This window comes from Cenococcum geophilum (assembly GCF_001692895.1).
Source record: "Cenococcum geophilum 1.58 unplaced genomic scaffold K441scaffold_78, whole genome shotgun sequence".
Classification (NCBI taxonomy): domain Eukaryota; kingdom Fungi; phylum Ascomycota; class Dothideomycetes; order Gloniales; family Gloniaceae; genus Cenococcum; species Cenococcum geophilum.
In genome coordinates this window covers 668,802-682,412 of record NW_027137636.1, presented here as the reverse complement: position 1 = coordinate 682,412, position 13,611 = coordinate 668,802, and positions in this window count along the sequence as shown.

Below are 13,611 nucleotides of genomic sequence, written 5' to 3'. Positions count from 1 at the left end.
CTTACAGAAGTCAACTAGGCCAATTGGAGTCTTAACTTTAACTAATCCAATTAATATAGTTAAGCCGATGCCAAACTAGACGTTTACGGCCCCAGTTTACGTAATATCGATGTCCATATTATTATCTGTGGTGGTCTTATATACAAGATATTGTCTATAGCCTATAGTAGACTTCTTAGAGGCACCTATATCAATTATAACACCGTAGAATTCCTTGGGGGTATAGCGTTCTATAGTAATATATACAAATAGATCCTGTTCGTGGTCCGTAACATCTATAACAAAGGTATTTATAAAATAGTTTTTAGGCGCAATTAAGTGTATAAAGGAACGGTCGGCTAATACAGTCGTAATATTAAAGGCTTAGCTATCCGTAAAAGGTCCAAGAGTGGTTAGAAATATCTCTAAGGTCTTTTATTCCTAAGCGTTTAAGTTAAAGTCAATTATAAGGGCTTCTATTAACTTATTAGGGGGCTCTTCTACTTCCTCTCCTTTGTATTCCAAAATAAACTGGTTAATACGGCTATTAAGTCTCTTCCTAGACTTGTTATATTCTTCCTAGGTATGCCTTATAGACCAACATTCTTCCTTACCACACACGAAGCACTTCTAGCTGGTTTGTCTGCGGGGGTATATTATCGTATAGGAGTTGCTATAGGGGTTACGGGTAGGACTTAGTCGGTACAGGTGCTGCTAGCAGTAGCGGCGGTCCGTAAAGTAGACGTCTAAGTCTATTTACGGATATTAAATATCTATAATAAAGGCTTAAGTGCTGCCTAGTGGGTTTAAGACTTTATACGTTATAATAAAGGAGCGTAGATCATTAATAAGGCCAGCTAAGGTGTCTATAGGCTTATAGCAGGCATACTTATAGGGCTTTACTTCCTAGCAGACCGTAATAAGTTTATTATACAGGAAGTCGTCTATTCGAAGCTTAGCGTTAAGGCCGTGCTATAGGTGCTAGAGGTCTTTAATAAGAATTTACAGGCACTCTATAGTCAATTTTTCAGTATTCTTGTTAATTACGGTCTATAGTTTGGTCGCATTCTATTAGGTAAGGATATTACGCCTATATTTTAGTCCTTTAAAGTAGTTACGGGTAGCTTTATATAGCTTATTAAAGGGAACACCAAGGGGGTTACTCTTAAGGTTAGTATAGTAGTAGTTAAGTGCTAGGCCGCGCAGTATAGTAGAGTAGGCTTAGCTAAACTCCTATTTAGGAATATCGGCCTTCTAATAGAGGTCCGTAAAGATAGTCAGTTTAAAGTTAAAGTTATCGTTTTCACCGCTATACTTAGATTTGTCGGTATAGAGCTTAGCTAGGTTAGCTAGCTCCTTACTATAGGTCTTTACTTAAGTAGGTTGCGGATCTATAGCTTGCGGATCTATAGCTTGCGGATATATAGCTTGCGGATATATAGTTTGCGGATATATAGCTTATAGATTTGTGACTTAAATAACGGGGGTAATTTAGTCCGTATTTTGGTTTATAGGGGTATTATAGTCCGTAATTTGGGTTATAGGAGTATTATGGTCCGTAGCGTGGTCCGTGACTTAAGAGTAGGGTATATTTTAGCTAATAAGGTTAGCTCTAAAGCCGCTTAGGTCTGTAGGATAAATTTAATTAAGTAGGTTAAATATAAGGCTAGCGATTATATTAAGTTTAGAAGAAGCAAAGAGTTCCTTAGTTTCTTAGAACTGGTCTAGGATTTCCTCTTTAGTTTATTCCGTTTAGTCCTTTTTGTGTATTATATTATACAAGGACTATATAACAGTAACTTATTTATTTCTTTTAACCTATACACCTTAGCTATATAAGAGGGTCTATAGGTTACGGATAGTAGTAGGGTTGCATGCTTTAAAGATAGCTTCCGTAAAGTCCGCGAAGTCTTCCTAGTATTGCTCCCATAGGTCGACGTTTATAAGCTTAAAATATTCATATTCAAGAACTTTAAATTTAATATAGTTGTTAACGTCAGGTATAGACGTAAGATCAGCTCCCTACCTCCACTTTTCCTAGCCTTTATTAACTTACTTCCTTAGGTCTGCCATACTATATAGTATAGTGTAGTACATAGTAGGTGGAAGAGGTCTTATAGTGGTCCGTAAAGGCGGTTAATATCTATAGCGGTTTGCAGGAGGATAGGGGTTTTCCGTAAAGTCTTATAACGGTCCATAGAGGCAATTAATAGGTCCGTAGTGGTTTGTAGAAGGGTAAAAGGTCTCCGTAAGGAGTCTAAAAAGACATTAGAGGTATTAAAAGAGGGTGTAGTAAGAATAGGGGTTTGAGGTTTAGAGGTAGATTAAGGGTAGGGGTTTTGTATAGGTCTGTATTCGCGTCTATAACTTCTAGTAAACCGTACTAAGACTTAAATAAGTATATAGAGTTGGTGATAGGTCCGTAATCCCCGACTTCCGACCTTCTAGTAGGTTGTACTAGGAGTCTAAACGGGTGGTTGCTGTTAAGTATCGCTCGGGGGAAGGTGTTAAGTAATTACTAATCTATGCGCGCTCACTAATCAGTATTTGTACTAACTTAATAGCACGAGTGAGTTAGATCCAGGGGCACGAAATACGTGTAGTATTGTATACTCTTTTAGATAATAGTAACTGTCGATTATATAAAGCAGACTACGTGGTCTATATACTGATGCACCCCCCCCCCCCCCCCTAATTAGTTAGTGCTTTATAAGTGCACCAGACACGTAAGCGAGTAGTTGGTGCACTAAACGCGTAAACGCGTACCTGGTGTACCGAACGCGTAAGCACGCGGTTGGTACAACAGGTGCTGTAATTATACATTAACTCTATATTTATTTTAAAATACTATATATAGAACTATAAAATACTATATATAGAACTATAAAATACTATATATAGAACTATAAAATACTATATATAGAACTATAAAATACTCCCTAGGGTATTATATTTAGTAGAGTAAATAAGTTAGCTAGGGCTTTAGGAAGGGGAAGCTAGGCTATTTTATAGGGCTATAAGGCTTTTTAGGATCTCTTATAGGGTCTCTTATATATTTCTTACTTTAAGATAATTAGCTTTTTAGCTAGCCGCAAGGGCGCGAATCTGCTTACGTACGTCTATAACGTTATTATTATCTTTAATTTCTAATCCTAATTAGATCTTAGGTTCCTCTTAGGTAAAAATAGCTCTCTTAGATAAGCTTACTTTAGGTACTATTATTAACTTCTTAGGGTTCGTCGGTATTATACGCTTTAGTTTTAATTCTAGGGGTACAGGTCTAGTCCTATTTAGCTTATAAGGTAGGATATTATTTAGGCCTTCCTAGGCAGTATAGAGTTGTTTTAGTGTCTAAGTATAGCGTGTTAACGCGTCGTTGCAGGCGAGGTTTCTTTTAGGGTGGGATATTATTAAGACCTTCCCAGGTAGGGTAGAGTAAGCTTAGTATAATATTATAGCTCGTATAAATGCCTCTAAACTAAAGCCTGTAGAATGCTATATTACGAAAATACTAAGCTAAGAAGAAGGGAAAGAGGGTTGTTAAGACCGATGTAAACAAATATATAGGGTAAGCCGCTAGGGCGCTAGCTCTAGGCGAGCTAATTATAGGTTAGCAGAATTTAGCAGAATTTAGCAGGTAATATGCGATAGCGCCGTTATAACTAGTCTTATTCCCTTTACTATATAGTAATTCTAACTACTTTTATAGTCTTTAATAAAATAACCTTATTTTCCGCAACTTATATAAGCTCCTTTTTTAAACCATTTTTCTTATTATTGACCCGAGGTACGAGTGGTCTATTACTTTTAGGTATATAGGTGTCTAAATTTTCAAACCCTCGCCAAGCCAGCCTTTAATTGGTTAGAAAAAAAACTTACGCGTGGTAAGTTATAGTAGAATCTATGTGACGAACATTAAAATATTATAAACATTAAAATATCCTAGTATTGCGCCTTCCTTTTTATTGACACCTTTATTAATACCACAATATATATTATAAATATAGCAGATCCTACTGTAATTAAGTGCAGCAAGTGCCATATCTATAAGCCCCGCCTTAACTTTATTAAAGACGGCCCTTTAAATAAGATTTTAAAGCTGTGCCAGTTATGTCGGTTAAAGGCGCGTCTTCCCTATATATTACTTCTACTTTTACTTACTTTTCTAGGCCTCCAAATATAATTTAAATAAGCGGAGAGCTCTTATAGAGTTAGGTTCTACTACTAGGAATTGTCCTGTAAGGCGCCAGCGAACTGTACCACCTGAAAACGATACTAAGAACGCCTTCCTGCCTCGCGGCTAGAATAGTTAAGATACCCCTGAAATGGCTTAACGGCGGAAGACAATTAGGGCAATATAACGGGAGCACCGCATTCTTAATTGACGGGGTGAAGCTCACTCGCCCACTCCTCCGCTATATACCACAGATAAAGCTCCGTGTAGTAGAAGAGGCACTCTAGATGGCCTAAATGCGTCCTTGCCGGAACTAGCTCCTATACCTGCTCTACCGCTAATACCTACCCTACTACTAATACTACCTTCCTTGCGGCAAGCTCCCTCGCGGCAAGCTCCAACTATAGTTATACTACTACCCGTTTCGGCTGTCGATTAGGAGCGAATTAAGAAGTTTAGGAGTATACTATAGGCTGAATGTATGGAGACGTGCAGTTGTTGTAAGGAGTGGTGGTTCTAAATAGGCCTAGCTACGGAGGGTAATAATATAGATATATGCAAAGCCTGCATTAAGGACGCTGATAGCCTTAAAGATTTAACCCTTTTTCCCCTATTTAGTGAAAGTAACGGGCTTAATCTGGGGCCTGTTCCTAGCTTTTTACCTACACTTACCGCGGTAGAGGAGCTTCTGATTGCGCGCGTATACGTTTATCTATAAGTCGTGCGTGTATGCGGCCAGTAATATCGCTATACTGGCCACGTCTGCTGCTTTGGCCAGAACACACTAAAGACTTAGAGGCAGCTACTACGGCTACCTACTGAACTTGATATACTAGTCGTGAGGCCTATAGTAGTAAAAGGTAGCAAATACCTAAGTCGGTAGTTTACTAAGCGGTATACTATAAGGCGCTCTGCTATAGCATAGTGGCTTTACTTTCTAAAGGTTAATTATCCTAATTATCGTGATATTAAAATATATAGCACCCGGCTTACCAGCTTACCCAAAAATAGCTCTATATTAGATTAGCTACCTTATATTAATGAGTTGGAGTCTAATTCTAGTGGCCCAATGGCTTACCCTACTGCTCCTGTGCAACGTCCTTCTGTTATTAATCCTCTGCCTACTAAGCTTAGCAGTAATATACTAGACAGCGAATTTAATAATAACGTACTGGATACTTTAGTTCCTAATTTAGTGCCTGACCTTAATAAATTAGAACTTTTAGGTTGTGAGGTTTAATACTAATAAGACCTATAAATAGGCCTAAAGGTTCCTACTGTGCGGTAGATACCTCTCTCCGAATAATTAGCTAGTTTTATTATACGCGGCGCCTTTCCTACTCTGTTTCCTTATGGTAAAGCCGACTTTAATATACTATAAAGCCATATAGTTACCCTAGCTGCGTACGCCAAGTATATGCTTAAGTATTAGGACGGTCGGTTTGGCCGCCACCCCTTATTTCGCTACTATGTGTTTAATCGGATTATAAAAGAGTAAGCCCTTAACGCCACCCGCTTCCTTTACAGCCAATTAGATAAGAATAGTCTATCTTTAGATAAGCTTAGTGATCTTATAAATAATAGTAGGGGTAGTTAGGTTCTAAATAAGATTGTATAGCATGTATAGAAGCTTAAAGGCACTAGGCCTTACTAGAAGTAGAAGAGAAATAAGCTTACGGCTTATGCTAAAAATATTAAGAGCGGGTCTCTATTCTTTACACTTAGCGTAGCTAATCTATATTGGTATAATCTACACTCTTATATGCCTCTATTTAACGAATATAAGGCTGCTAATAAGGTTTAACGCTACCGGATTGCTTCTTAGAATCTTAATAATAATCTGCATATTGCTGCTTACTAGCTATATTACCGCTTTGATCTGTTTAAGAAGCACGTGCTTATAGGTCTGTTTAATAGCACTGACTTTTAGTCCCAATATAAGTGGCAGGTGCGAGGTAGCGGCTATATATATAGCTTCTTATGGAGTTTAATAGCCCTAAGGCTAGATCCGTCAACTAATAAATTAAGGGCGGCTTTTACTAAGCACTAGGCTGCTTTTATATCTATAATAAATCCTAATTAATCTAGGCCTCCTGATCTTTAATACCCTTCTGCTCTTAGCTATAAGGAACACCTTAACACCAGTAAGCTTCTTACCGCCTGCCTTAATCGATTTTAACGGCACCGCAATTACACTAAATTTTACTGCTTAAGACTGAAGAAAGGCTCCGCTGGAGTAAAGGAGTGCCGCTTTTACTTTCCACGCTCTTTTTGCGATAAGGCCGCTGTATTAAAGGATTAAAATCCATATTACTGGACGTTCTGTCTGTAGCGTAATAATAAGCTTCTTAATGGCTACAATACAGCCATAATACTGGCGTGGATGGTAAATATTAATACGTCGCCTGCTATAAGTATATTAGTAATAGTTAACTATATAGGTAAATATTGCAGCAAGGAGGAGAAGAAGTTAACTTCCTACTAGGAGTTACTCTAATTAGTATAGCCGCACGCTAACAGTCTTTATACCTTTAGTTCGGTAGTAGCTAAGTTTATAAATAAGCTTATTGCTAAACGCGATTGGTTAGCACAGGAGGTATGCTATCTACTTCTTAATATTCCCCTTTCCAAAGGCTTAAGGACTGTAGTAGCTTTAGACTGCCGCTAGGAGGATAATTGAAGCGCTATATATAAGCTTATAGATAGGTAACTAAGAGGGTACGGACTGTCTAACTATAAGAAATATAAGCGCCGCCTAAATAGGGTAGAGGATATTACTTTCCTCAATTTTCTACTCTATTTTAATTACTCTACTTATAAGCGTTAACTAAGAGTAAGGCCTTAAGTTATATTATACTTTCCACAATATAACGGCGATCCTTCCTATCTATAGTATTTTGAGTTCTGCCGTATAAAGCTCATTCTTTATTACCTGTGGAGGGAGTATAAGGAAGTAGCTACTTATACTAATGGATTTAGGGCCCCTAATTATATGGCTTCCTATTAGGCTTATGTTAACTCTTATTAGCACCCACCCGACTACTTCTATAATTGGAAACTAGAGGAAGGTTGCGAAACTGCTAATAATATTAATGAGTTTAAGGGCAATTTTGTAGACGACTTGGAGTTATATTAGTCCTTTAAGGCCCTGCATGCCCGCGTTTAAAATACTAATGGAGTTAAAATTAAGGATCCTAATAGGCTTGGTAATAGGGAGCTTAATTATAACTACAACTAGAGTACGCATTAGGGTACATACCCGCAGCTTAATAAGAGGACTTATTGGCAGGAAGTACGGCTATAGCCTCTACCGTAGAGCCGCCTATCCTAAATAGCAACTCCGTCCTCCTTATAACTAGGTTAGCATTATATCTATAACGTTGTAGTTAATCACTACAGGCAGATCTAAGTGGGCCTTGGCCCCTTTCTACTACGGATTAATATTAATAGAGAGGCAGGAACCGGTAAATTATATCTTATTGCTGTCCTCTTTACTACGCTCTATAATATAGTAAGGGCTAATAGTAAGCCAATACTATTGGCTTGAGCGGCCCCTACTAGGGTAGCTGCCTTTAATATTAACGGTAGAACTATATACGATCTATTAAGGTTGCTAGTAAATCGCCTGTTTAAGGAATTACCTACTGCCAGTCTTACGCCTCTATAGTAAGCTTTTAAGGATATTCACTATCTCGTCCTTAACGAGAAATCTATAATTAGGCAAGTATATCTAGCCTAGATCGATCGCCGCCTCTGTCAAATCTACCCTATATGTAATAACGACTACTTTAAAGGCTTAAACATCTTGCTAGTGGGCGATTTCCATTAGCTTCCCCCTGTGAATTAGGCGGCCTTATATAGCAATCTACCCGCTAGGCTGTTAGAGCTCGCTAGCTATAGAAAAGGAGCCTATAAGGCAATTAACTAAACTGCTGTCCTAGATTAAGTTATGCAGTAGGGCAGTAATGACGCTAAGAGCTCTGTATTTAGGACCGCCCTTATAGAGCTACGTAGTGATTTTGTAAGTAATTTAACCTGGAAGCTTCTTTTAACTAGGTGTAAGCAAGGCCTATCCACCAATAAGGTTACAGGCTTTGATAACGCAATTCGGCTATATGGCACACGCGCTACTATAGGTAAGTATAACGCTATTCAGCTTCGCGACCTTTTATAGCCAGTGGTGGCTATTAAGTTAGTTAATACTGGTATAGGTGTGCGGAAAGTTACTCCTAATTAGTGCGATACTATAGAGAATCTAGCCCTATGTATTGGCGCGAAAGTAATACTAATATAGAATATCTAGGTTGAACTAGGCTTAGTAAATGGTACTACTGGTATAGTTAAAGATATTATATAGAAGGGACACGCGGATATTAAAAAGGATCAGCCTTAGTTACTACTAATTGTAGTAGATGGGTATAACGGACCTACCCTATTCACTTAGTAGGATGGTAAGAAAGTTATCCCTATATTTTCCGTGCTTTGTAAGTGGGAGGGTATAAGAGGCTCTTACTTACGGCGTTAATTTCCAATTACTCTAGCTTTTGCTCTTACCATATATAAAAGCTAGGGCCTAATACTTAACTAGGTGGTTCTAGATATTAAGGAAAAGGATAAGATAGCTAGGCTAACCTATGTAGCAATCTTACGAGTTAAGAAGCTTTTAGGGCTTATGTTCGAACGTAGGTTTGATATAAAACGATTTTAGTCATCTATAAGTAAGACTAAAGAGGTATAATAAGAAGATTTTGCACGGAGGCAGCAGCAACTACTTATAAACGACTTTTCCTAATTAGGAAATTATATACTGGCTTAGAGGTAAGTGGAGAATACGGCATTCGTTTTAGTTTTCTAACTTTTAAACAGCTTAACCACGAAATCTAATTTTCTAAATTTTAACCCCCCTATCCGTTCTACCTTCTTATCGCTTCTAGAGCTGTTAGATATACATATAATAGTGTATAGGGAGAATTGGCAGTATTGCTAGATCAATATTACTGCTGTCTGTAGCGTTGATTAATTTTTAGAATTTTTTAAATTTTTTTTAAAGGGCGGAAATGTTGCTTATATAAGGAGTTACGTAACCTCCGAGAATATATACTACTTAGGACCGCATATTAGCAGCCATAACTTCTCTATACTATAGTTAAGATTTTATATATACCGCACCTAGAGCTACTTAAAATAATTATTACCTATAGATCTGCTGATTTACAAATTAAAAATTAGACGTAGTTAGAGCTATTAGTAGGGATTATTAATTACGCTCCCTGTAACAAAATCCGACTAATAAATAAACTAATGAATTAAATTAAAAGTTCGGAACGTCTAAATAAGGTTCTGCTAAGACGCTAGCTGAACCCTAACCTAGACCCTTTCTAACCTGTTAAATTTTAAAAATAATAACCTCTACCAAATTAAAAATTAACCTTATCCTTAATAAGCTATTTAATTGGATTTAATGGTTCTTTATTATCTAAGACATAGCCAAAACTAATAAGGTATGGCAGTATATCGACCTATTTAAGAAGAAAGACAATTTTTTAAAGCTAGAACTATTAAGTCGGCCTACACCAAGGGACATACTACCTATAGCTATATTAATAGCAAAGCTAGACCTAAATTAGCTTACTGCCTATAACTAGCTCTACGCTAAATATAAGGATAATTTACGCGTATACTAGAAGCAAAAACAGGCTATAAACGATATTAATAACTACATCATTTACACCATATGGGTAGCCTACCTTTTACTTATCAACAGCCTTAGTAGTCGGTTATATTAAATATTTAAGGCGTCTCTACCACTGCAGTAGCCACTGCAGTGATAGAGACACCCCATATTTTGGTAAGCAATTAAGCCCATCTTATACGAGAATCTTATACTTATTAGTACTTACCAAATCACGTACTTGCAGGGCCTCCTCCCGTCTATAAATACTTCCTTCTCTATACCTTCCTTTCTTCTTTTCTTCTTCCTTATAAGAGCTAGAGGTGCTCCAATACCCCTCCCTAGTCCCCACTAAGGGATTTATTGGTCGATGTGGCGATATAGATAGTATCTAACGAGGAGACGGGTAAGAGAGGAGACAGGAAGGACGGAGGGGCGTCCGGTAGGTGTTAGTTAAGCAACGTTAATATCTATATTATGGCTACCTAATCTCCCGTTTATAGGCCTCCTCCCGTCTATAAATACTCCCTCTTCTATACCTTCCTTTCCTCTTCTTTCTTCTTCCTTATAAGAGCTAGAGGTGCTCTAATACCCCTCTCTAGTCCCCACTAAGGGATCTATTGGTCGACGTGGTAATATAGACAGTATCTAACGAGGAGATGGGTGAGAGAGGAGTTAGGAAGGACGGAGGGGCGTCTGGTAGGTGTTAGTCGAGCAATGTTAATGTCTATATTATGGCTGCCTAATCTCCCGTTTGCAGGCCTCCTCCTATCTATAAATACTCCCTCCTCTATACCTTCCTCTTTTCTTCTTTCTTCTTCCTTATAAGAGCTAGAGGCGCTCTAATACCCCTCCCTAGTCTCTACTAAGAGATCTATTGGTTAATATAGCGATATGGACAGCATCGGATAAGGAGACGGGTGAGAGAGGAGACAGGAAGGACGGAGGAACCTCCGGTAGGTGTCAGTCGAGCAACATTAATGGCGGTTTTCATCACCCAAAAATTACGTTATGTGACGACAATTGGGAATGTAAGGCGCCTTAACCTTACTACTACTTCTAAATTAAGTAAAAGCTCTATATAGGGGGGTCCCAGGGGGTCTCCCCCTGGAAAACCTTATCTCTATATATATTAATTAAAGTCTATATAATAAAGCTCTAAATTAAAGCTTTGGGTTAATTAATTGGCTTATTACTTATAACCTCAGGTCAAAATTTTCGTTAGGGGGCTAACGATCCGCATATTAGAGTCTGCCTAAACGTCTTCTGCTATTAAAATCCCTAGTTTAGCCTCTACTCTCTAGACCTTTAATTACTTAATCCTTATCCCCTAGATTTCTATAATCGTCTATTTCTTTATTTTTTAGTACTACTTAGGTCTATTTATTAGCATTTTATTAGGGTACTAAGATCCTAGAGGCCTCCTAACAGGATTTTAATTATCTTAGAGGTCCTAGAGGTCCTAATAGGCTCCTAATAGGCTTCTAGCAGGATTTTAATTTTCCTAATCGTCTTAGTTGTCCTAATAGGCTCCTGCTAGGATCTTTAATTTTTTTAATCGTTCTATTAGGGTCCTATTAGGGTCCTAATAGGCTCCTTATAGGAAACTAGTATTTCTTAATCGTCCTATTAGGTTCCTGGCAGGATACCCCTTAAGTAACACCCCTCCCTAAAGCGACACCTATGCACATACCCCTTAAGTAACACCCCCAATGCGACACCCCCCCTAATGTAACACCCCCCTACCTTAAGTACGCGCACGCACGCAACACATAGTGCTATTAGGCGCGACATACAGTGCTATTAAGTCCCCGCTATATTTCCAATAGCCTACACATACCTCTGCCAAGTTACCTTTATAGCCACCTTATTTTTTACCCTTCCTTATATCCTCCCTATCTTACGAGGCACCAGAATAGCAGCTAGCAGAGGACCGTCGCCAGAACCAGACAATTGTCACCAGAACTAGATAACCGTCCTAGAGCCAGACAACCGTTACCAGAACTAGACGACAACCACTTAAACAACCAGCCAGCAAATACCACGAATAATTCAATTAATTAATCGATCAAATTAAACCAGAGCTTTAATATCGGCCTATCACTAAATTAAATTAAGGCCTCCTATAGAGGCACCCTAGACAACTACCGTTTAAATATATAGCTAGCGAACGGCCATAGAGAACGATCTGAATTAATTAGAGCCTTCAATCGGGCCGACCCCTCCCCCAAATTAAATTAGATACTAACATAGGCAGGCAGGAGGCAGGTAGGAGAGGACCGTTGCCAGAACCAGACGACCGTCGCCAGAGAGCCAGACGATAATCGTTCGAACGACCAGCCAGCGAACACCACGATCGATTCAATCGATCGATCGAATCGAACTAGAGCCTCAATATCAGCCTGTTACCGAATCAAATCGAATCAAGGCCTCCTAAGGAGGCACCCCAGACGACCACCGTTTAAACGTACAGCCAGCGAACGTCCATAGAGAACGATTCGAATCAATACAATCAATCGCAATCGAATTAATATGATCAATCGAATTAAGCAGAACCTTCGATCGGGCCGGCCTCTCCCCGAATTACAGATACAGACAGATAGGCACAGGCAGGTAGGCACGAAAGGTAGGACGGTAAGACAGGCAGGACAGGCAGGACAGGCAGGACAGGCAGGCACTAAGCCTAGTTAGGAAATCAGCACACGGCCGGCGGATCATCGGGAACACCGCCAATCGACGATTTGGGGCCTCCGAGAGGCTCCTCAGTCGATCGCCCGACGCCCGAGCGATCGTAGAGCTCCTATGACAGACGCAGGCGGCAGGCAGGAAAGATTAATTTGGATTATTTAGATTATATAATTAAATTAATTATATATTTTTTGACTAGCTGTAAATACTNGAGTGTTAATATACCNTATTTTTAAATCTAGAATTTTTATTGTTGTCCTGATGGTCCTGATGGTCCTGATGGTCCTGNNGGTCCTGNNGGTCCTGGAGGTCCTGGNGGTCCTGGTGGTCCGGGCGACCTCCTGACAGGTTCCTGACAGGATGCCGAGTGTGAGTGTCTCCTGGAGCTCCTGACAGCCCTGACAGGAGCTGTCAGGAGCTGTTAGTACTGCCAGGAGGCACAAACATTTTGCTGATGTTAGCTCTGCGCCATACCATAGTTTCTAGTTTTAACTTTATTATTATATACTTTACGCCTTATATAACTATATAACTCTATCCTAACCTTTCTTAGTCTACTCTCTTTAGTAGATCCTATTATTAATCTTAATTAATTAATTCCCTAAGAGTATCTATATCTTTTATTAAGATAATTACGTTTTAGACTTTCGCTTTAAGTCCTTATTTATACTATACTATAAGCGCCTTATTATTCTATTTAACCTATATTACTAATATCTAAAACTATATTATATATTTAATTGCTAAGGTTCGCTATACCAAATTTTAAAACTTTTTTTCTATTATAGTAGTCGCCTCTAGGTCTTTAAATATTTATATTAACCATTCTATAAACCCGTTCCAACTGGCAAGCATATATTATACTTTTTAATTAGTAGTTACTATGCCGTTTTCCTATATCTCCGTAAGATAAGGCTTAAACTACTTAAGTGCCCTTCCTATTAGGAATAGTCCTATATAGGCTATTTAGTCTATAGCTATTACTAGCTTTACTCCCTCCTATATAACCTTAAAGTGCATTTATATAAGGAATCCTTTAAGTTTTAACTTCTCCCCTAAGAATCGCTTAATGGATAGTAGCTTAATTTTTGCCGCTCCT